The sequence below is a fragment of the Pseudophryne corroboree genome, chromosome 1 (assembly GCF_028390025.1).
Source record: "Pseudophryne corroboree isolate aPseCor3 chromosome 1, aPseCor3.hap2, whole genome shotgun sequence".
Lineage (NCBI taxonomy): Eukaryota > Metazoa > Chordata > Amphibia > Anura > Myobatrachidae > Pseudophryne > Pseudophryne corroboree.
In genome coordinates this window covers 116,706,175-116,730,103 of record NC_086444.1, presented here as the reverse complement: position 1 = coordinate 116,730,103, position 23,929 = coordinate 116,706,175, and the positions used below count along the sequence as shown (strand labels likewise).

The window sequence follows — 23,929 nt, the reverse complement described above, 5'->3', positions numbered from 1 at the left end:
TTCACTTGACGGGGGTGTGCCCGAGCAGGGGCCCTCCTGAGCCCTAGTCCAACTCATACTTACCTGGCAGGGGAGATACCATGATCACGAAGGTGGTTCTCCCAGGGCGAGGCTCATCCATTGCACTCCGGGTGTGCTGACCCCTGCGATTTCCCCAAATGCGGGAAACTCGACTGCATAATTTGTGGTAGTGGGGGACTGCGTTCGCGCTTTCCCCTGATCATCTCTGGTAAAAGTCAGATCTTTTTGTGTGCTGCTGGTGACGTCTCCTCCTTTGGTGTTCAGCACTCTGTTCTGATCTCTTCTCCTGTGTGCTGGCTGCATGCTTCCTTGCTTTTTCGGGCCTTGTACTGTGCTTTGCATATGCAACCAATAGAGGGCGCTGCAGGACCCACACGGTTTCACTTGCTTTGTAAAGTAGGCCCCCACATTGTGTCAGATTTCTGGGGGAGAGAGGGAAAAAAACTTTGCTTCCTCATTTCATGCAGTAGCTTGTCTACTTTGTAAAACGGTAGGCCTCGCTGGGCTGCCGTAGTCTTCCTACACATAGTAAGCGTTTCAATTGAGTTGACAAAAACTAGAAGAAAGAGAGCATTTTTGGTTTGCGTGCAGATTTTGGGCAGGTGGATTGGTGGCAAAACACAAAGTATTTGTCTATGGTGCTTATAAGACGGGGGACAAAAAAAAAATCACATTTACTTTTGGTTCACTTTCTTGAGAAATACGCTTTTTGGGCCATTTGGGCGAAACAACTTTTGACGTGTTCAAATCAGTAAAAAGACTAATGGCTTTTTTGAGACTACAAAGTCTTTTGAAAGAAAAAAAAAAACAAGGTATGATTTGTGCGAGTGCGGCAGGGGGATAAGAGAGAAAAAAAGACATTTAAAAAAATAAATAAATCTGTGACGACGACGTTCGGACGAGCGCTAACGTCTGAAAATGGTCTCGGTGCAAGGATGAGAAAGCCCTCAGCAGCTAGGGGGTTAAATCTCAAGCTGCCTTTTAGATTTTATTTTCCAATTTAAGAACCCATTGAGACATAGGACGGTGCACTGCCTGTCGGTTTTCATGTAGAGATGAGGGTTGCAGCTACTGTAACTGTGCCAGACTGCTTTTATGACATCACGGTATGCAAATCAACCTGCTGCAGTGTGCCCTGGGAAGGATTTGCACTAGTTGTGCGCATAGTTTGGGGGTGCTTCCGGAACAGTCACCCTTCCTCCTTCCCATGTCAACGTGAAGAGATGCAGCCTCCCTGCAGTTTTTTTCTATCCCCTGCCGAGAGTTCGCTTGTCATGGATCCGGTCAACCTCCTTCACTTGACGGGGGTGTGCCCGAGCAGGGGCCCTCCTGAGCCCTAGTCCAACTCATACTTACCTGGCAGGGGAGATACCATGATCATGAAGGTGGTTCTCCCAGGGCGAGGCTCATCCACGGGTGTGCTGACCCCTGCGATTTCCCCAAATGCGGGAAACTCGACTGCATAATTTGTGGTAGTGGGGGACTGCGTTCGCGCTTTCCCCTGATCATCTCTGGTAAAAGTCAGATCTTTTTGTGTGCTGCTGGTGACGTCTCCTCCTATGCTGTTCAGCACTCTGTTCTGATCTCTTCTCCTGTGTGCTGGCTGCATGCTTCCTTGCTTTTTTGGGCCTTGTACTGTGCTTTGCATATGCAACCAATAGAGGGCGCTGCAGGACCCACACGGTTTCACTTGCTTTGTAAAGTAGGCCCCCACATTGTGTCAGATTTCAGGGGGAGAGAGGGAAAAAAACTTTGCTTCCTCATTTCATGCAGTAGCTTGTCTACTTTGTAAAACGGTAGGCCTCGCTGGGCTGCCGTAGTCTTCCTACACATAGTAAGCGTTTCAATTGAGTTGACAAAAACTAGAAGAAAGAGAGCATTTTTGGTTTGCGTGCAGATTTTGGGCAGGTGGATTGGTGGCAAAACACAAAGTATTTGTCTATGGTGCTTATAAGACGGGGGACAAAAAAAAAATCACATTTACTTTTGGTTCACTTTCTTGAGAAATACGCTTTTTGGGCCATTTGGGCGAAACAACTTTTGACGTGTTCAAATCAGTAAAAAGACTAATGGCTTTTTTGAGACTACAAAGTCTTTTGAAAGAAAAAAAAAAACAAGGTATGATTTGTGCGAGTGCGGCAGGGGGATAAGAGAGAAAAAAAGACATTTAAAAAAATAAATAAATCTGTGACGACGACGTTCGGACGAGCGCTAACGTCTGAAAATGGTCTCGGTGCAAGGATGAGAAAGCCCTCAGCAGCTAGGGGGTTAAATCTCAAGCTGCCTTTTAGATTTTATTTTCCAATTTAAGAACCCATTGAGACATAGGACGGTGCACTGCCTGTCGGTTTTCATGTAGAGATGAGGGTTGCAGCTACTGTAACTGTGCCAGACTGCTTTTATGACATCACGGTATGCAAATCAACCTGCTGCAGTGTGCCCTGGGAAGGATTTGCACTAGTTGTGCGCATAGTTTGGGGGTGCTTCCGGAACAGTCACCCTTCCTCCTTCCCATGTCAACGTGAAGAGATGCAGCCTCCCTGCAGTTTTTTTCTATCCCCTGCCGAGAGTTCGCTTGTCATGGATCCGGTCAACCTCCTTCACTTGACGGGGGTGTGCCCGAGCAGGGGCCCTCCTGAGCCCTAGTCCAACTCATACTTACCTGGCAGGGGAGATACCATGATCACGAAGGTGGTTCTCCCAGGGCGAGGCTCATCCATTGCACTCCGGGTGTGCTGACCCCTGCGATTTCCCCAAATGCGGGAAACTCGACTGCATAATTTGTGGTAGTGGGGGACTGCGTTCGCGCTTTCCCCTGATCATCTCTGGTAAAAGTCAGATCTTTTTGTGTGCTGCTGGTGACGTCTCCTCCTTTGCTGTTCAGCACTCTGTTCTGATCTCTTCTCCTGTGTGCTGGCTGCATGCTTCCTTGCTTTTTTGGGCCTTGTACTGTGCTTTGCATATGCAACCAATAGAGGGCGCTGCAGGACCCACACGGTTTCACTTGCTTTGTAAAGTAGGCCCCCACATTGTGTCAGATTTCAGGGGGAGAGAGGGAAAAAAACTTTGCTTCCTCATTTCATGCAGTAGCTTGTCTACTTTGTAAAACGGTAGGCCTCGCTGGGCTGCCGTAGTCTTCCTACACATAGTAAGCGTTTCAATTGAGTTGACAAAAACTAGAAGAAAGAGAGCATTTTTGGTTTGCGTGCAGATTTTGGGCAGGTGGATTGGTGGCAAAACACAAAGTATTTGTCTATGGTGCTTATAAGACGGGGGACAAAAAAAAATCACATTTACTTTTGGTTCACTTTCTTGAGAAATACGCTTTTTGGGCCATTTGGGCGAAACAACTTTTGACGTGTTCAAATCAGTAAAAAGACTAATGGCTTTTTTGAGACTACAAAGTCTTTTGAAAGAAAAAAAAAAACAAGGTATGATTTGTGCGAGTGCGGCAGGGGGATAAGAGAGAAAAAAAGACATTTAAAAAAATAAATAAATCTGTGACGACGACGTTCGGACGAGCGCTAACGTCTGAAAATGGTCTCGGTGCAAGGATGAGAAAGCCCTCAGCAGCTAGGGGGTTAAATCTCAAGCTGCCTTTTAGATTTTATTTTCCAATTTAAGAACCCATTGAGACATAGGACGGTGCACTGCCTGTCGGTTTTCATGTAGAGATGAGGGTTGCAGCTACTGTAACTGTGCCAGACTGCTTTTATGACATCACGGTATGCAAATCAACCTGCTGCAGTGTGCCCTGGGAAGGATTTGCACTAGTTGTGCGCATAGTTTGGGGGTGCTTCCGGAACAGTCACCCTTCCTCCTTCCCATGTCAACGTGAAGAGATGCAGCCTCCCTGCAGTTTTTTTCTATCCCCTGCCGAGAGTTCGCTTGTCATGGATCCGGTCAACCTCCTTCACTTGACGGGGGTGTGCCCGAGCAGGGGCCCTCCTGAGCCCTAGTCCAACTCATACTTACCTGGCAGGGGAGATACCATGATCACGAAGGTGGTTCTCCCAGGGCGAGGCTCATCCATTGCACTCCGGGTGTGCTGACCCCTGCGATTTCCCCAAATGCGGGAAACTCGACTGCATAATTTGTGGTAGTGGGGGACTGCGTTCGCGCTTTCCCCTGATCATCTCTGGTAAAAGTCAGATCTTTTTGTGTGCTGCTGGTGACGTCTCCTCCTTTGCTGTTCAGCACTCTGTTCTGATCTCTTCTCCTGTGTGCTGGCTGCATGCTTCCTTGCTTTTTTGGGCCTTGTACTGTGCTTTGCATATGCAACCAATAGAGGGCGCTGCAGGACCCACACGGTTTCACTTGCTTTGTAAAGTAGGCCCCCACATTGTGTCAGATTTCAGGGGGAGAGAGGGAAAAAAACTTTGCTTCCTCATTTCATGCAGTAGCTTGTCTACTTTGTAAAACGGTAGGCCTCGCTGGGCTGCCGTAGTCTTCCTACACATAGTAAGCGTTTCAATTGAGTTGACAAAAACTAGAAGAAAGAGAGCATTTTTGGTTTGCGTGCAGATTTTGGGCAGGTGGATTGGTGGCAAAACACAAAGTATTTGTCTATGGTGCTTATAAGACGGGGGACAAAAAAAAATCACATTTACTTTTGGTTCACTTTCTTGAGAAATACGCTTTTTGGGCCATTTGGGCGAAACAACTTTTGACGTGTTCAAATCAGTAAAAAGACTAATGGCTTTTTTGAGACTACAAAGTCTTTTGAAAGAAAAAAAAAAACAAGGTATGATTTGTGCGAGTGCGGCAGGGGGATAAGAGAGAAAAAAAGACATTTAAAAAAATAAATAAATCTGTGACGACGACGTTCGGACGAGCGCTAACGTCTGAAAATGGTCTCGGTGCAAGGATGAGAAAGCCCTCAGCAGCTAGGGGGTTAAATCTCAAGCTGCCTTTTAGATTTTATTTTCCAATTTAAGAACCCATTGAGACATAGGACGATGCACTGCCTGTCGGTTTTCATGTAGAGATGAGGGTTGCAGCTACTGTAACTGTGCCAGACTGCTTTTATGACATCACGGTATGCAAATCAACCTGCTGCAGTGTGCCCTGGGAAGGATTTGCACTAGTTGTGCGCATAGTTTGGGGGTGCTTCAGGAACAGTCACCCTTCCTCCTTCCCATGTCAACGTGAAGAGATGCAGCCTCCCTGCAGTTTTTTTCTATCCCCTGCCGAGAGTTCGCTTGTCATGGATCCGGTCAACCTCCTTCACTTGACGGGGGTGTGCCCGAGCAGGGGCCCTCCTGAGCCCTAGTCCAACTCATACTTACCTGGCAGGGGAGATACCATGATCATGAAGGTGGTTCTCCCAGGGCGAGGCTCATCCATTGCACTCCGGGTGTGCTGACCCCTGCGATTTCCCCAAATGCGGGAAACTCGACTGCATAATTTGTGGTAGTGGGGGACTGCGTTCGCGCTTTCCCCTGATCATCTCTGGTAAAAGTCAGATCTTTTTGTGTGCTGCTGGTGACGTCTCCTCCTTTGCTGTTCAGCACTCTGTTCTGATCTCTTCTCCTGTGTGCTGGCTGCATGCTTCCTTGCTTTTTCGGGCCTTGTACTGTGCTTTGCATATGCAACCAATAGAGGGCGCTGCAGGACCCACACGGTTTCACTTGCTTTGTAAAGTAGGCCCCCACATTGTGTCAGATTTCAGGGGGAGAGAGGGAAAAAAACTTTGCTCCCTCATTTCATGCAGTAGCTTGTCTACTTTGTAAAACGGTAGGCCTCGCTGGGCTGCCGTAGTCTTCCTACACATAGTAAGCGTTTCAATTGAGTTGACAAAAACTAGAAGAAAGAGAGCATTTTTGGTTTGCGTGCAGATTTTGGGCAGGTGGATTGGTGGCAAAACACAAAGTATTTGTCTATGGTGCTTATAAGACGGGGGACAAAAAAAAAATCACATTTACTTTTGGTTCACTTTCTTGAGAAATACGCTTTTTGGGCCATTTGGGCGAAACAACTTTTGACGTGTTCAAATCAGTAAAAAGACTAATGGCTTTTTTGAGACTACAAAGTCTTTTGAAAGAAAAAAAAAAACAAGGTATGATTTGTGCGAGTGCGGCAGGGGGATAATAGAGAAAAAAAGACATTTAAAAAAATAAATAAATCTGTGACGACGACGTTCGGACGAGCGCTAACGTCTGAAAATGGTCTCGGTGCAAGGATGAGAAAGCCCTCAGCAGCTAGGGGGTTAAATCTCAAGCTGCCTTTTAGATTTTATTTTCCAATTTAAGAACCCATTGAGACATAGGACGGTGCACTGCCTGTCGGTTTTCATGTAGAGATGAGGGTTGCAGCTACTGTAACTGTGCCAGACTGCTTTTATGACATGACGGTATGCAAATTCATCTGCTGCAGTGTGCCCTGGGAAGGATTTGCACTAGTTGTGCGCATAGTTTGGGGGTGCTTCCGGAACAGTCACCCTTCCTCCTTCCCATGTCAACGTGAAGAGATACAGCCTCCCTGCAGTTTTTTTCTATCCCCTGCCGAGAGTTCGCTTGTCATGGATCCGGTCAACCTCCTTCACTTGACGGGGGTGTGCCCGAGCAGGGGCCCTCCTGAGCCCTAGTCCAACTCATACTTACCTGGCAGGGGAGATACCATGATCACGAAGGTGGTTCTCCCAGGGCGAGGCTCATCCATTGCACTCTGGGTGTGCTGACCCCTGCGATTTCCCCAAATGCGGGAAACTCGACTGCATAATTTGTGGTAGTGGGGGACTGCGTTCGCGCTTTCCCCTGATCATCTCTGGTAAAAGTCAGATCTTTTTGTGTGCTGCTGGTGACGTCTCCTCCTTTGCTGTTCAGCACTCTGTTCTGATCTCTTCTCCTGTGTGCTGGCTGCATGCTTCCTTGCTTTTTCGGGCCTTGTACTGTGCTTTGCATATGCAACCAATAGAGGGCGCTGCAGGACCCACACGGTTTCACTTGCTTTGTAAAGTAGGCCCCCACATTGTGTCAGATTTCAGGGGGAGAGAGGGAAAAAAACTTTGCTCCCTCATTTCATGCAGTAGCTTGTCTACTTTGTAAAACGGTAGGCCTCGCTGGGCTGCCGTAGTCTTCCTACACATAGTAAGCGTTTCAATTGAGTTGACAAAAACTAGAAGAAAGAGAGCATTTTTGGTTTGCGTGCAGATTTTGGGCAGGTGGATTGGTGGCAAAACACAAAGTATTTGTCTATGGTGCTTATAAGACGGGGGACAAAAAAAATCACATTTACTTTTGGTTCACTTTCTTGAGAAATACGCTTTTTGGGCCATTTGGGCGAAACAACTTTTGACGTGTTCAAATCAGTAAAAAGACTAATGGCTTTTTTGAGACTACAAAGTCTTTTGAAAGAAAAAAAAAAAAAAACAAGGTATGATTTGTGCGAGTGCGGCAGGGGGATAAGAGAGAAAAAAAGACATTTAAAAAAATAAATAAATCTGTGACGACGACGTTCGGACGAGCGCTAACGTCTGAAAATGGTCTCGGTGCAAGGATGAGAAAGCCCTCAGCAGCTAGGGGGTTAAATCTCAAGCTGCCTTTTAGATTTTATTTTCCAATTTAAGAACCCATTGAGACATAGGACGGTGCACTGCCTGTCGGTTTTCATGTAGAGATGAGGGTTGCAGCTACTGTAACTGTGCCCGACTGCTTTTATGACATCACGGTATGCAAATCAACCTGCTGCAGTGTGCCCTGGGAAGGATTTGCACTAGTTGTGCGCATAGTTTGGGGGTGCTTCAGGAACAGTCACCCTTCCTCCTTCCCATGTCAACGTGAAGAGATGCAGCCTCCCTGCAGTTTTTTTCTATCCCCTGCCGAGAGTTCGCTTGTCATGGATCCGGTCAACCTCCTTCACTTGACGGGGGTGTGCCCGAGCAGGGGCCCTCCTGAGCCCTAGCCCAACTCATACTTACCTGGCAGGGGAGATACCATGATCACGAAGGTGGTTCTCCCAGGGCGAGGCTCATCCATTGCACTCCGGGTGTGCTGACCCCTGCGATTTCCCCAAATGCGGGAAACTCGACTGCATAATTTGTGGTAGTGGGGGACTGCGTTCGCGCTTTCCCCTGATCATCTCTGGTAAAAGTCAGATCTTTTTGTGTGCTGCTGGTGACGTCTCCTCCTTTGCTGTTCAGCACTCTGTTCTGATCTCTTCTCCTGTGTGCTGGCTGCATGCTTCCTTGCTTTTTCCGGCCTTGTACTGTGCTTTGCATATGCAACCAATAGAGGGCGCTGCAGGACCCACACGGTTTCACTTGCTTTGTAAAGTAGGCCCCCACATTGTGTCAGATTTCAGGGGGAGAGAGGGAAAAAAACTTTGTTCCCTCATTTCATGCAGTAGCTTGTCTACTTTGTAAAACGGTAGGCCTCGCTGGGCTGCCGTAGTCTTCCTACACATAGTAAGCGTTTCAATTGAGTTGACAAAAACTAGAAGAAAGAGAGCATTTTTGGTTTGCGTGCAGATTTTGGGCAGGTGGATTGGTGGCAAAACACAAAGTATTTGTCTATGGTGCTTATAAGACGGGGGACAAAAAAAATCACATTTACTTTTGGTTCACTTTCTTGAGAAATACGCTTTTTGGGCCATTTGGGCGAAACAACTTTTGACGTGTTCAAAGCAGTAAAAAGACTAATGGCTTTTTTGAGACTACAAAGTCTTTTGAAAGAAAAAAAAAACAAGGTATGATTTGTGCGAGTGCGGCAGGGGGATAAGAGAGAAAAAAAAGACATTTAAAAAAATAAATAAATCTGTGACGACGACATTCGGACGAGCGCTAACGTCTGAAAATGGTCTCGGTGCGAGGATGAGAAAGCCCTCAGCAGCGAGGGGGTTAAATCTCAAGCTGCCTTTTAGATTTTATTTTCCAATTTAAGAACCCATTGAGACATAGGACGGTGCACTGCCTGTTGCTTTTCATATGGAGATGAGGGTTGCAGCTACTGTAACTGTGCCCGACTGCTTTTATGACATGACGGTATGCAAATTCATCTGCTGCAGTGTGCCCTGGGAAGGATTTGCACTAGTTGTGCGCATAGTTTGGGGGTGCTTCCGGAACAGTCACCCTTCCTCCTTCCCATGTCAACGTGAAGAGATGCAGCCTCCCTGCAGTTTTCTTTTCCCGTCCCCTGCCGAGAGTTCACTTGTCATGGCTCCGGTCAACCTCCTTCACTTAACGGGGGTGTGCCCAAGCAGGGGCCCTCCTGAGCCCTAGTCCAACTCATACTTACCTGGCAGGGGAGATACCATGATCACGAAGGTGGTTCTCCCAGGGCGAGGCTCATCCATTGCACTCCGGGTGTGCTGACCCCTGCGATTTCCCCAAATGCGGGAAACTCGACTGCATAATTTGTGGTAGTGGGGGACTGCGTTCGCGCTTTCCCCTGATCATCTCTGGTAAAAGTCAGATCTTTTTGTGTGCTGCTGGTGACGTCTCCTCCTTTTTGCTGTTCAGCACTCTGTTCTGATCTCTTCTCCTGTGTGCTGGCTGCATGCTTCCTTGCTTTTTCGGGCCTTGTACTGTGCTTTGCATATGCAACCAATAGAGGGCGCTGCAGGACCCACACGGTTTCACTTGCTTTGTAAAGTAGGCCCCCACATTGTGTCAGATTTCAGGGGGAGAGAGGGAAAAAAACTTTGCTCCCTCATTTCATGCAGTAGCTTGTCTACTTTGTAAAACGGTAGGCCTCGCTGGGCTGCCGTAGTCTTCCTACACATAGTAAGCGTTTCAATTGAGTTGACAAAAACTAGAAGAAAGAGAGCATTTTTGGTTTGCGTGCAGATTTTGGGCAGGTGGATTGGTGGCAAAACACAAAGTATTTGTCTATGGTGCTTATAAGACGGGGGACAAAAAAAAAATCACATTTACTTTTGGTTCACTTTCTTGAGAAATACGCTTTTTGGGCCATTTGGGCGGAAAACTTTTGACGTGTTCAAATCAGTAAAAAGACTAATGGCTTTTTTGAGACTACAAAGTCTTTTGAAAGAAAAGAAAAACAAAAAAAGCAACAAGGTATGATTTGTGCGAGTGCGGCAGGGGGATAAGAGAGAAAAAAAGACATTTAAAAAAATAAATAAATCTGTGACGACGACGTTCGGACGAGCGCTAACGTCTGAAAATGGTCTCGGTGCAAGGATGAGAAAGCCCTCAGCAGCTAGGGGGTTAAATCTCAAGCTGCCTTTTATATTTTATTTTCCAATTTAAGAACCCATTGAGACATAGGACGGTGCACTGCCTGTCGGTTTTCATGTAGAGATGAGGGTTGCAGCTACTGTAACTGTGCCAGACTGCTTTTATGACATCACGGTATGCAAATCCATCTGCTGCAGTGTGGACTGCCTGTCGTTTAGGTATAGTTATTGGTGTGGTCTCCATCAATAGATGCCATTATCTTGATAGTTCTTCTATGACTGGAATGCAGATAGCTGTCAGTTTGCAGGTACACTGTGTTGTATGTTTGTTCAAGCCAGGGACAGCGCACATCCGCTGGCTGGAAAGCTAGTAGGTCTGTACTAGGGATGGCCTTCGGCGTTGCTGCCATCGATGGTTACCATCAATGGTGATGGACAGACAAACTATATATGGCAGGTAACTATTCTGTGCATATTCATTTATTGGTTTTTCTCCGGTAGGGTCCACAGGTTATACGATGACGCGACAGCGGATTTGCACCAAATGGTCAAAGCTTTCGGCCTCCCAGCATGCAACGGGCCTGTCCATATATCCCTGCCTCCTGGCTCATGCAAATCAGTTTTTTGTTTGGTTCGGCAGGAGCCGGACCATGGTCAGAGGGCTGCTGGTTTTTTAGCAGCCATAAACTTTATTTTATTTTTATAGTCTTACTATTCTTTTTGAGCAATCTTGTTTAAAATGCGTCTTATACGTACCTTAGAAAGGGTCGCTCCAACTCCCTGCCTTGTCTCGACAATGTTAACCTACAAGTACAGTGCTGTTTCGGCGGGCGTCTGTGTCGGAGGTACTAGCAAGTCTAGCAGACGTTACCAGGCTGTGACCAGAGCACGGGGAGAAGGTAAGGCATCGGTTCCGCTTAGAGGGGGAACATGGACTCAGCAGCACTGTTTTGGGAGGAGACTACCAAACAGTCGCTGACGCGGCTGCCACTTAGGGTTCACCAGCGCTTAGCCCTAGGGATCATAGGCTCCAGGGGTAGTAGGAGGTCGCGATCCCTAGGGTTGATGTCAGCAGTGGGGAGTCAGATGCTTCCTCGGTCGTCCCTCCCCCCGGTTCATGACCAGTTTCCTCTGAGTCTCCCGCCATGAACTGTGTTCCCTCTTCCATCTGAGACGCTGTGTATCTAAAAGGACCCAGTCGCAGCATAGGTGGCTGCATGACTAGTGCATCAGTGGTGTGTTCACTTGGGTGTCTGTGTTCATGTGTTCACTGTAGGTTCACGAGGCAAATGTGTACACTATTAGCGTCTGGATCCACTCAGCGTTCGCTAACGTATTGATCGATCCTGGAAGCGGGGTGAAGTCTCCCTTTATCCCACTCTCCTGAGCTGGGCAATAAAGCAGTAAGTCTCTGTGGAGGTAGGGAAGAAGAACAAGCGCCATATGGTGTAGTAATTCAGGACAAATGAAAAAAATAGGATATGTGGATATATTGTAAGTACCGGATATCGTCTTGGAATCAGGCCTATCAATCTCAATTTTCACATTGGCTGTCCCCACAGTTCTCAGCTCACAGTGTCGTAGCCTAACAAACTAACTCCCGACAAGGTGGCAGCCCTGCTGCTGTAAACTATTGCTGCTGTTTTCTCGCTGTGCGACTGAATACGGTTAAAATTCCTATATAAGGTAATGCAGTAATATGTTTCTCGTACATACCTGAAATGTATTTGTAGTTGATGATGTGCTCATATTGCTTATTATACTAATGTATAACCTGTGACTGATTACTAGTGTGATTGCTGACTTTACTATAATTCTGTCAAGTTTTTCTCTGTATTCTGATCCTCAATGCTGGTGCAAAGCAGGGTAGGGTCGGATTGTTTATCACTTTAACAAAATTTAAAGTGATTACAGTCATAAATTGTTTAGTAACATTGTACAGGTGTGTGATTTATTTATCATGTTTAAAAGCGGATAGGGTGAGGAAAATACACTTTCCACAGCAGCACCAACACTCATTTCATGTTTGTCTTGCAAAACTGGGTTAACCTCTCAGGATCTGGTTCAGATTGGATTATGTACAAATTGTTTTAGCTTTCACCGAAGCCTTTTAAATAATCCAAGGCAGGAACAGGTTCACGTTGAACCCCGATGGGCTACTTTTGCACAGACATTATCCAGTATAGCTGAGCGGATAATACCAGCTCCGATACCAGGGATAGGTTACCATGTTAACCCTTACATGCAACTTTCCTCCTGAGGTTTAATACATTCAGCAGGGAAAGCAGCAGCCTCTCAACAAAAACAGGCTGAAAGGCCGGGGGTAAGCAAATCACATAGATATAAAACCTCTTCACAGTCTACACCACAGGTTCTCAAACTCGGTCCTCAGGACCCCACACAGTGCATGTTTTGCAGGTCTCACAGAATCACAAGTGAAATAATTAGCTCCACCTGTGGACCTTTTAAAATGTGTCAGTGAGTAATTAATACACCTGTCACTTGCTGGGTTACTTGCAAAACATGCACTGTGTTGGGGTCCTGAGGACTGAGTTTGGGAACCCCTGGTCTACACGTTTCAGATGAGGACTCGTCGGAGAATGAGGACTCATCACACTCCGGGTCTGCATACAAAGACACGGAGGAAGGACTCGGCTCGTTAAACATACCTGAGCTGTTTAGTGCAATGAAGGCCATTCTTTCCTTAGAGGAGGAGGAAGAGCCAGTGTTAAAATCCAAGGCACCTGTGTTTGATCGTCCTAAAACAGCTGGGACTAACAGAAATTATGCAAGAGGCTTGGGTTACACCTAGTAAGAAATTTGGAATTCCAATTATCCTCTTCCGGCTGGGCACTGTTTAAAAAAAAGAGGTGGCTCCCAAAGTAGATACGCGTGTCATTCGACTGGTGCGATAATCTACATTACCTCTGCCGTCAACATCTTTAAATGATGTCATGGATAGGAGAATTAAGGGTTTTTTAAAACCATTTTTTCCTTGTCTGGGGCATTCATAAGACGAGCCATGGCTTCAGCCTGGATGGCAAAGGCAGTGGCAGTCTGGGCTTGATGCATTGGAGGAGGATCTTTCAATGTCATCTAGGGAGCAAAAATTTCATATTGCACATATCAAACAGGCAGCAACGTTTATGGAAGAAGCAGCCTTGGATATGGGTACAATTGCCTCTCAGGCATCAGCTTCAGCAGTAGTAGCTCGCAGAGCGGTTTGGCTACTTACATGGAAAGCTGATTCAGAATCCAAAAGGTTCTGGAGTTTTTGCCTTTTACTGGAGATGTTTTTTTCTGGTAAAGTATTAAACAGTATTTTGGAGTCAGAAGCAGATTCCAAGAAAGTGAAGTTTCCTTCTACACACAAATTCAAACCTAGATTTCCAGCTTTTAGGCCCTTTCGGAATCAAGGAAAAGCGAAAGGAAAAGGGTGATGGCAAACGGTCCCAATCCAACAAGTCTGTTAAGACTAAAAAGCATTGGGCTACCAGAGGACCAGCTTCCATATCAAAAGATAAGCCTTCAGTCTGATGGTGCGGGCCTCCACCTGGGGGACCCCAGGGTGGGAGGCCGACTTCTTAAGTTTGCACAGATCTGGCAGCAGTCTACCACAGATGCCTGGGTGCAAGAAGCGGTATCTCACGGTTATGCGTTTTCTTTCAAGAAACACCCTCCTCAAAGGTTTTTTTTTGTACCAGCCCGTCTTCAGTGGAAACGAAGACCACGGCTTTGCAAGAGGCAGTTTAAAAGTTGTTTCAGTCAGGAGTGATAATTCCAGTTCCTCCTGCTCAACGAGGACAAGGTTTTTATTCCAACCTATTTCTAGTCCAGGAGCCAAATGGGTCGTTCCGGCCCATACTCAATCTCAAAGCACTGAACAGGTAAATTTGGGTGCCTCGGTTTCATATGGAGACTTTACATTCCATTATTTTGGCTTTGGAGCCGGAGCAGTTTATGGTATCCCTGGATATCCAGGATGCTTACCTACATGTTCCTATAGCACTGTCCCATCAGCGCTATCTCAGGTTTGCTATCCTCCAGCATCATTTTCAGTTTCAGGCCCTACCTTTTGGACTGGGCACAGCTCCCAGAGTATTTACGAAAATTATGGTGGTGATGGCATCTTATCTTCCTCAGCAGGGGATAAGGATTTTTCCATACCTCAACGACTTACTAATCCTGGCACAGTTTCAGGAATTGCTTCAGTGTCATCTGCAACAGACAATAGCTTGTTTGCAGAGACACGGTTGGCTAATAACTTGGGCAAAGTCGTCTCTGATTCCGTCACAGCAAATTACTCATTTGGGGTCTGCTGCATTCAGGTCTTCAGAGAGTATTTGTACCTCTGAGCAAAATATCCAAAATCCAGTCAAGGATTCAGGAGCTGCTACACAGTCAAAGGGTATCCATTCACGCCGCAATGAGTGTGATGGGGTTGATGGTGTCGACTTTCTACATGGTGGAGTATGCTCCATTCCATTCGAGGCCGCTGCAACGTCTGATCCTTTCCAAATGGAATGGTTGTCATCAAACAATAAAAACGCAGACTATAGTCCTTCCTCTGGGAGTAAGGAGGTCATTAGCCTGGTGGCTACAGACATCCCGTCTGGACAAAGGGAGACCCTTTTGGATATCAGATTGGGAAATTCTGACAATGGATGCCAGTCTTCAGGGCTGGGGAGCAGTGTCAGGAAGGAGTTGCTTCCAGGGGCAGTGGACCAAGGAAGAAAGTTGCCTGCCAATAAATATAGTGGAACTTTGGGCCATATATATGGCACTTATTCAGGCAAAGGACATCCTTCAGGGGAAACAGTCCAAATCCACTCAGACAATGCAAGTAGCGTACCTCAACCATCTGGGAGAGACTCGCAGTCAGAATGCAATGAAGGAGGTAAGTCGCCACACATTAAAGTGGGAAGTACTTCATCTTCCAGCCTTGTCCGATGTGTTCATTCCGGGAGTCTTAAACTGGGAAGCAGATTTTCTCATTCGACACGCCATTCATGCAAACGAATGGGCTTTACACCCAGAGGTCTTCCAAATCCTGGTAGACAAATGGGGGTTACTGGAGAGAGATCTCATGGCATCACGCCAGGACAGCAAAGTTCCGTATACAGGTCAAGACAAAGGCTCCTAGAGCGATCTTTGTGGATGCCCTGTCAGTGAGGTGGGACTTTCATCTAGCCTATGTGTTTCCACCCATCGCCCTGTTACCCAGGGTAATGCGAAAGGTAAAACGAGGAAAGGGTGCCGTGATACTAATAGCCGGCTTGGCCCGGAAGACACTTGGTACACAGATCTGCAGAGGTTGTCGTCGGATGCGCCATTCCTACTCCCTCAACATCCAGATCTACTGTCTCAGGGTCCTTGTTATCACAAGCACCTGGATCAACTGTCTTTGTTGGCGTGGCTCTTGAGACTTCCATCCTGAAAGCAAGAGGATTCTCACAACAGGTAATACAAACTATGCTCAGAGCAAGGAAACCTTCCTCAGCTTGCATTTATTACCGAATTTGGCAAACCTATATTCAATGGTGCAGCGACCAGAAATTTGACCCTAGGGCATTCAGAGTTTCCAGAGTCCTGGCATTCCTTCAGGCAGAAATGGACAAAGGTCTACGAGTGGCTTCCTTGAGAGTGCAAGTGTCAGCATTAACTGTATGGTTCCAAAAGAAAATTGCTAACTTATAGGATATGCACACTTTTTTCCTGGGAATGCTGCACATTAAACTTCCTTTTGTTCCTCCTACAGTGCCTTGGGACTTAAGTTTAGTCCTAAAGGCTCTTCAAGTTGTCCCGTTTGAACCACTTAAACGAGTGGATCTTAAATGGTTGACAGCTGAAGCTCTCTTTTTACTAGCTATTGCCTCAGCTAGAACAGTGTCAGATTTAGGGGCATTGGTATGTCGCCCTCCTTTTTCTGATTTTTTTTTTATCCAGATAGAGCAATTCTCAGAACCAAATCTGGGTATCTTCCTAAGGTGGTGTCTAAGTTCCATCCTAACAAAGAAATTGTAGTCCCGGCCTTCCAGGGGCCGGACCTTTCCACGGGAGATGCATTGTTGGACGTAGTCCATGCCTTCAAGATCTACGTGGATTGTACCAGTGCCATCAGAAAGACAGATACTCTTTGTTCTCTATGGTTTTCACAAGAGAGGATGGCCTGCTGACAAGCAGACACTGGCGAAATGGCTTCGGATGACAATTTCAGAAGCATACTCTCAAGCTGATCTCCCTGTTCTGGCTAATGTCTCTGCTCACTCTACTCGTAAGGTAGGTCCGGCATGGGCAGCACAACTTGGTGCTTCTGCAGAGCAGATATGTAAGGCAGCCACATGGTCTTCCATTAACACATTAGTTAGACATTATGCCTTTGATACCTTTGCCTCTCAGGACGCTGAATTCGGGTGAAGGATTCATCTGTCCAATCAGGAGCGTCCCCACAACTAAATTGCTTTGGGACATCCCAATGTTATCCTGTGGACCCTGCCACAGAAATTTTCGTTATGGTAAGAACTTACCGTTGATAACTGTATTTCTCCTAAGTCCACAGGATCTACAGGGATCCCACCATGACGCACCTGATTTTGAGGATCCTTTTACTCACTAACCTCTTCCTTCTTGTACGGAAGGGTGTGCATGTGTGTTCTGCTCGCTTGATTAGGGCTCTTTATGATGCTCCTGCCTTGAGCTTTGGAAAAACAACTGATTTGCCTGAGCCAGGAGGCGGGAATATATGGACGGGCCCGTTGCATGCTGGGAGGTCAAAAGCTTTGAACGATTGGTGTAAATCTGCTTCGTGTCATCATATGGCAATGTTATCTTGTGGATTCGGTGGACGTAGGAGAAATACCGTTATCAATGGTAAGTTCTTACCATAACAAATATTTACCATCATGTTTATGCGCATGCGCGACTGCTTGCCGTGCTTTTATGTGTGAGCTGGGTGCGGCGCTGTGCTGTGAATAACAGCCCAGCCTCTTAAAGAGGCGAGGCATCTCATTCCTGGCTCTACACAGTATAAGGGGTATATTCAATAAGAATCGGGTCCATTCCAACATGCAGTTTCGGAATGGACCCGACAACCCCTATTCAAAAGAGCGGCCAAATCCAACTGTCGGATTTGTCCGTTCCCGGATTCCTGACCTGCTGCTGCTGTCAGCGCTGTGGGTGCGCTGACAGCAGCGGCAGAGGGAGCTGTCAGCTGCGCCAGGGGTAAGGGGGGGATCTGTCAGCGGCGCCGCCGGTGAGGAGATGTCTGCGGCAGTGGGGGGATCTGTCAGCGGCGCCGGGGGTGAGGAGATGTCTGCGGCGGTGGGGGGAGCTGTCAGCAACGCCAGGGGTGAGGAGATGTCTGCGGTGGTGGGGAGAGCAGCAGAGGAGATGGATCGGATGGGGGGAGGAGAGGAGGAGACGAGGAAGCAGCGGCTGCAGCAGCGGAGGCTCACGGCGGCGCCCACCTGGCTCCAGCAAGTGGGACCTCGCTTGCTGGAGCCGGGTAGACGCTGCCGCTGGGTTCCTGCTCTCCCCGCTGCTCCCCCATCCCCCGGTCTCAGCTCCCTCATCTCAATCCGACTTTTTTTAAAGTCGGATTGAGATCGTCGGAAATGGGGCTAAAACCTGTCGGGTTTGGCCCCGCATCCAACAACGCACGCTGATCAGAGTCTGAAGCCGCCGATCAGCGTGCATTCCGACAAGTCGGGATTCCCGACTTGTCGGAATAAACGGGGCCCTAATGCATAGGTTGGAACCCCTTTCCGACCTAAAACTGTCGGAAACTGCCGTCTTTCCGACAGTTATTGAATATACCCCTAAGAGCCGGAGGCTGGCAGGGATGCTGGCTGATAGCCTAGCAACATCTTGGAGAACTAACCACAGATCTTCTGTGGATGTAGGCTTCCTCAAATCATTCTGTCTCTTCATGTTATCCCAGACAGAATCGATGATGTTGAGATCAGGCCTCTGTAGGGGCCATATCATCACTTCCAGGACTCCTTGTTCTTCTTTATGCTGAAGATAGTTCTAAATGACATTAGCTGTATGTTTGGGGTCGTGGCCCTGCTGCAGAATAAATTTGGAACCAATAAAACGCCTCCTTAATGGTATTGTGTGATGGATAAATACCTGCTTGTATTTCTCAGCAGCTTTTTACTAAGGTAAAAAGTATTTTGAGTGATCCTTTGCACCCGAGTTGCAGGATGTTCTCTATGATACCATCAAAAAGGAGCTCCATCTTGTGTAGGGCTAGTCGCTTTAGAGGAAGTTTTTTCCACAGGCGATAAGTGCCCTAAATAGTAACAATGCTATTGAAATTGCTGAAGTATTATTTATCTGATGATGAAGTATATGTTTTTGTATCTTTGATGTCCTTATTTTTGTTTTTCTTTACCATGTTCTCTGCTCATGTCCAAAATTTTGTTGATTGTTACTTGTGAACATCAATGACAATAACGGTATTATATATGTATACACTGCTCAAAAAAATAAAGGGAACACTTAAACAACACAATGCAAGTCAATCACACTTCTGTGAAATCAAACTGTCCACTTAGGACGCAACACTGATTGACAATCAATTTCACATGCTGTTGTGCAAATGGAATAGACAACAGGTGGGAATTATAGGCAATTAGCAAGACACCCCCAATAAAGGAGTTGTTCTGCAGGTGGTGACCACAGACCACTTCTCAGCTCCTATGCTTTCTGGCTGATGTTTTGGTCACTTTTGAAAGCTGGCGGTGCTTTCACTCTAGTGGTAGCATGAGACGGAGTCTACAACCCACACAAGTGGCTCAGGTAGTGCAGCTCATCCAGGATGGCACATCAATGCGAGCTGTGGCAAGAAGGTTTGCTGTGTCTGTCAGCGTAGTGTCCAGAGCATGGAGGCGCTACCAGGAGACATGCCAGTACATCAGGAGACGTGGAGGAGACCGTAGGAGGGCAACAACCCAGCAGCAGGACCGCTACCTCCGCCTTTGTGCAAGGAGGAACAGGAGGAGCACTGCCAGAGCCCTGCAAACTGACCTCCAGCAAGCCACAAATGTGCATGTGTCTACTCAAACAATCAGAAACAGACTCCATGAGGGTGGTATTAGGGCCCGACGTCCACAGGTGGGGGTTGTGCTTACAGCCCAACATCGTGCAGGACGGTTGGCATTTGCCAGAGAACACCAAGATTGGCAAATTCGCCACTGGCGCCCTGTGCTCTTCACAGATTAAAGCAGGTTCTCACTGAGCACATGTGACAGACGTGACAGAGTCTGGAGACGCCAAGGAGTACGTTCTGCTGCCTGCAACATCCTCCAGCATGTCCGGTTTGGCAGTGGGTCAGTAATGGTGTGGGATGGCATTTCTTTGGGGGGGCCGCACAGCCCTCCATGTGCTCGCCAGAGGTAGCCTGACTACCATTAGGTACCGAGATGATATCTTCAGACCCCTTGTGAGACCATATGCTGGTGCGGTTGGCCCTGGGTCCCTCATAATGCAAGACAATGCTAGACCTCATGTGGCTGGAGTGTGTCAGCAATTCCTGCAAGACGAAGGTATTGATGCTATGGACTGGCCCGCCCATTCCCCAAACCTGAATCCAATTGAGCACATCTGGGACATCATGTCTCGCTCCATCCACCAACGCCACGTTGCACCACAGACTGTCCAGGAGTTGGCAGATGCTTTAGTCAAGGTCTGGGAGGAGATCCCTCAGGAGATCATCCGCTACCTCATCAGGAGCATGCCCAGGCGTTGTAGGGAGGTCATACAGGCACGTGGAGGCCACACACACTACTGAGCCTCATTTTGACTTGTTTTAAGGACATAACATCAAAGTTGGATCAGCCTGTAGTTTTTCCACTTTAATTTTGAGTGTGACTCCACATCCAGACCTCCATGGGTTAATAAATTTGATTTCCATTGATAATTTTTGTGTGATTTTGTTGTCAGCACATTTAACTATGTAAAGAACAAAGTATTTAATAAGAATATTTCATTCATTCGGATCTAGGATGTGTTATTTTAGTGTTTCCTTTATTTTTTTGAACAGTGTGTGTGTGTGTGTGTGTGTGTGTGTGTGTGTGTGTGTATATATATATATATATTTATTTATTTTTCTAACGTCCTAGTGGATGCTGGGGACTCCGTAAGGACTATGGGGAATAGACGGGCTCCGCAGGAGACATGGGCACTTTAAGAAAGAATTTATATTCTGGTGTGCTCTGGCTCCTCCCTCTATGTCCCTCCTCCAGACCTCAGTTTGAATGTGTGCCCGGACGAGCTGGGTGCTGTTCAGTGAGCTCTCCTGAGCTTGCTGTAAGAAAGTATTTTGTTAGTTTTTTTATTTTCATGGAGCTCTGCTGGCAACAGACTCCCTGCATCCTGGGACAGAGGGGAGAGAAGCAGCCCTACTCTCTGAAGATAGGTTCTGCTTCTTAGGCTACTGGACACCATTAGCTCCAGAGGGATCGTACACAGGATCTCACCCTCGTCGTCCGATCCCAGAGCCGCGCCGCCGTCCCCCTCGCAGAGCCGGAAGACAGAAGCCGGGTGAGCATAAGAAGCAAGAAGACTTCGAAATCGGCGGCAGAAGACTCCAGTCTTCACTGAGGTAGCGCACAGCACTGCAGCTGTGCGCCATTGCTCCCACACACACCTCACATACTCCGGTCACTGTAAGGGTGCAGGGCGCAGGGGGGGGCGCCCTGGGCAGCAATTGGGACCTCTTTGGCAAAGTTTAGCATATATACAGTTGGGCACTGTATATATGTATGAGCCCCCGCCAAAAATTGTACATTAAAGCAGGACAGAAGCCCGCCGCTGAGGGGGCGGGGCTTCTTCCTCAGCACTCACCAGCGCCATTTTTTCTCCACAGCTCCGCTGAGAGGAAGCTCCCCAGGCTCTCCCCTGCAGAGACACGGTACAAGAGGGTAAAAAGAGGGGGGGGGGGCACATAATTAGGCCCAAAAATCACTATAAACAGCAGCTACTGGGTTAACATTAAGTTACTGTGTTATTCCTGGGTTATATAGCGCTGGGGTGTGTGCTGGCATACTCTCTCTCTGTCTCTCCAAAGGGCCTTGTGGGGGAATTGTCTTCAAAAAGAGCATTCCCTGTGTGTGGTGTGTCGGTACGCTTGTGTCGACATGTTTGACGAGGAAGGTTATGTGGAAACAGAGCGGGAGCAAATGAATGTGGTGTCTCCGCCGACGGTGCCGACACCTGATTGGATGGATATGTGGAAGGTTTTAAATGATAATGTTAATTCCTTGCATAAAAGGTTGGATAAAGCTGAAGCCTTAGGACAGTCAGGGTCTCAGCCCGTGCCTGATCCTGTGTCGCAGAGGCCGTCAGGGTCTCAGAAGCGCCCACTATCCCAAATTGTTGACACAGATACCGACATGGATTCTGACTCCAGTGTCGATTACGATGATGCAAAGTTACAGCCTAAATTGGCTAAATCCATCCGTTATATGATTATAGCAATTAAGGATGTTTTGCACTTCACAGAGGAAACCCCAGTCCCTGACAAGAGGGTTCATATGTAGGGGGAAAAAAGGCAGGTGGTGACCTTTCCCCCTTCACATGAGCTAAATGAGTTATGTGAAAAGGCTTGCGAATCTCCAGATAAAAAACTGCAGATTTCCAAACGGATGCTTATGGCGTATCCTTTCCCGCCAACGGACAGGTTACGCTGGGAATCCTCCCATAGGGTGGACAAAGCTTTAACACGCTTATCCAAGAGGGTAGCCCTGCTGTCACAGGATACGGCCACCCTCAAAGATGCTGCAGATAGAAAGCAAGAGGGTACCCTGAAATCCATTTATACACATTCAGGTACCTTACTGAGGCCAGCGATCGCGTCGGCCTGGGTGTGTAGTGCTGTAGCAGCATGGACAGACACCCTGTCTGAGGAACTTGATACCTTAGACAAGGATACTATATTAATGACCCTGGGGCATATAAAAGACGCTGTCCTATATATGAGAGATGCTCAAAGAGACATTAGTCTACTGGGTTCTAGAATAAATGCTATGTCGATTTCTGCCAGAAGGGTCCTGTGGACTCGGCAATGGACAGGTGATGCCGACTCAAAAAGGCACATGGAGGTTTTACCTTACAAGGGTGAGGAATTGTTTGGGGAGGGTCTCTCGGACCTGGTCTCCACAGCTACTGCTGGAAAGTAAAATTTTTTGCCATATGTTTCCTCACAACCTAAGAAAGCACCGTATTAACAAATGCAGTCCTTTCGATCACAGAAAGGCAAGAAAGTCCGAGGTGCGTCCTTTCTTGGCAGGGGCAGAGGCAGAGGAAGGAAGCTGCACAATGCAGCTAGTTCCCAGGAACTGAAGTCCTCCCCGGCTTCCACTAAATCCACCGCATGACGCTGGGGCTCCACAGGCGGAGCTAGGCCCGGTGGGGGCGCGTCTCCGAAATTTCAGCCACAAGTGGGTTCACTCCCAGTTGGATCCCTGGGCAATAGATATTGTGTCTCAGGGATACAAGCTGGAATTCGAAGAGATGCCCCCTCACCGATACCTCAAATCGGCCCTGCCAGCTTCCCCCCTCGAGAGGGAAATAGTGTTAACTACAATTCACAAGTTGTATCTTCAACAGGTGGTGGTCAAGGTTCCCCTCCTTCAACAAGGAAGGGGTTATTATTCGACCATGTTTGTAGTACCGAAACCGGACGGTTCGGTCAGACCCATATTGAATTTAAAATCCCTGAACATATACCTGAAACGGTTCAAGTTCAAGATGGAATCGCTCAGAGCGGTCATCGCAAGCCTGGAAGGGGGGGATTTTATGGTGTCTCTGGACATAAAGGATGCATACCTTCATGTCCCCATTTATCCACCTCATCAGGCGTACCTCAGATGTGTGGTACAGGATTGTCATTACCAATTTCAGACGTTGCCGTTTGGTCTCTCCACAGCACCGAGAATATTTACCAAGGTAATGGCGGAAATGATGGTTCTCCTGCGGAAGCAAGAGGTCACAATTATCCCATACTTGGACGATCTCCTCATAAAAGCGAGGTTAAGAGAGCAGTTGCTGATCAGCGTAGCACGCTCTCTGGAAGTGTTACGACAACACGGCTGGATTCTAAATATTCCAAAGTCGCAGTTGATTCCTACGACTCGTCTGCCTTTCCTGGGCATGATTCTGGACACAGACCAGAAAAGGGTTTATCTCCCGATGGAGAAGGCTCAGGAACTCATGACACTGGTCAGAAACCTATTAAAACCAAAACAGATGTCGGTGCATCACTGCACTCGAGTCCTGGGAAAGATGGTGGCATCATACGAGGCCATTCCCTTCGGCAGGTTCCATGCGAGGACCTTTCAATGGGACTTACTGGACAAATGGTCTGGATCACATCTTCAGATGCATCGGTTAAACACCCTATCCCCCAGGGCCAGGGTGTCTCTCCTGTGGTGGCTGCAGAGTGCTCACCTTCTCGAGGGCCGCAGATTCGGCATTCAGGACTGGGTCCTGGTAACCACGGATGCAAGCCTCCGAGGGTGGGGGGCAGTCACACAGGGAAGAAATTTCCAAGGTCTGTGGTCAAGTCAGGAGACTTGCCTTCACATCAACATCCTGGAACTAAGGGCCATATACAGCGCCCTACGTCAAGCGGAGACCCTGCTTCGTGACCAACCGGTTCTGATTCAGTCAGACAACATCACCGCTGTGGCTCATGTAAACCGACAAGGCGGCACAAGGAGCAGGGTGGCGATGGTGGAAGCCACCAGAATTCTTCGCTGGGCGGAGAATC

The 23,929-nt window shown here is 47.6% G+C and overlaps 1 protein-coding gene and 8 non-coding genes across 10 annotated transcripts in view; all 9 read left to right on the top strand.

Annotated features, from left to right (window-relative positions):
* Positions 1-23,929, top strand: part of SLC38A9 (solute carrier family 38 member 9) — a 423,549-nt gene that overhangs the window by 250,608 nt on the left and 149,012 nt on the right. The window lies entirely within an intron of this gene.
* Positions 56-219, top strand: LOC134955846 (U1 spliceosomal RNA). Its single transcript, XR_010185961.1, has one exon. It is a non-coding gene; the product is annotated as a U1 spliceosomal RNA (small nuclear RNA).
* On the top strand, positions 1,370-1,525 carry LOC134959327 (U1 spliceosomal RNA). Its single transcript, XR_010187381.1, has one exon. It is a non-coding gene; the product is annotated as a U1 spliceosomal RNA (small nuclear RNA).
* Positions 2,676-2,839, top strand: LOC134955835 (U1 spliceosomal RNA). Its single transcript, XR_010185960.1, has one exon. It is a non-coding gene; the product is annotated as a U1 spliceosomal RNA (small nuclear RNA).
* On the top strand, positions 3,989-4,152 carry LOC134955824 (U1 spliceosomal RNA). Its single transcript, XR_010185959.1, has one exon. It is a non-coding gene; the product is annotated as a U1 spliceosomal RNA (small nuclear RNA).
* LOC134955657 (U1 spliceosomal RNA) lies at positions 5,302-5,465 on the top strand. The gene has a single exon (XR_010185944.1). It is a non-coding gene; the product is annotated as a U1 spliceosomal RNA (small nuclear RNA).
* Positions 6,616-6,779, top strand: LOC134957543 (U1 spliceosomal RNA). The gene has a single exon (XR_010186658.1). It is a non-coding gene; the product is annotated as a U1 spliceosomal RNA (small nuclear RNA).
* LOC134955813 (U1 spliceosomal RNA) lies at positions 7,932-8,095 on the top strand. Its single transcript, XR_010185958.1, has one exon. It is a non-coding gene; the product is annotated as a U1 spliceosomal RNA (small nuclear RNA).
* LOC134955801 (U1 spliceosomal RNA) lies at positions 9,247-9,410 on the top strand. Its single transcript, XR_010185957.1, has one exon. It is a non-coding gene; the product is annotated as a U1 spliceosomal RNA (small nuclear RNA).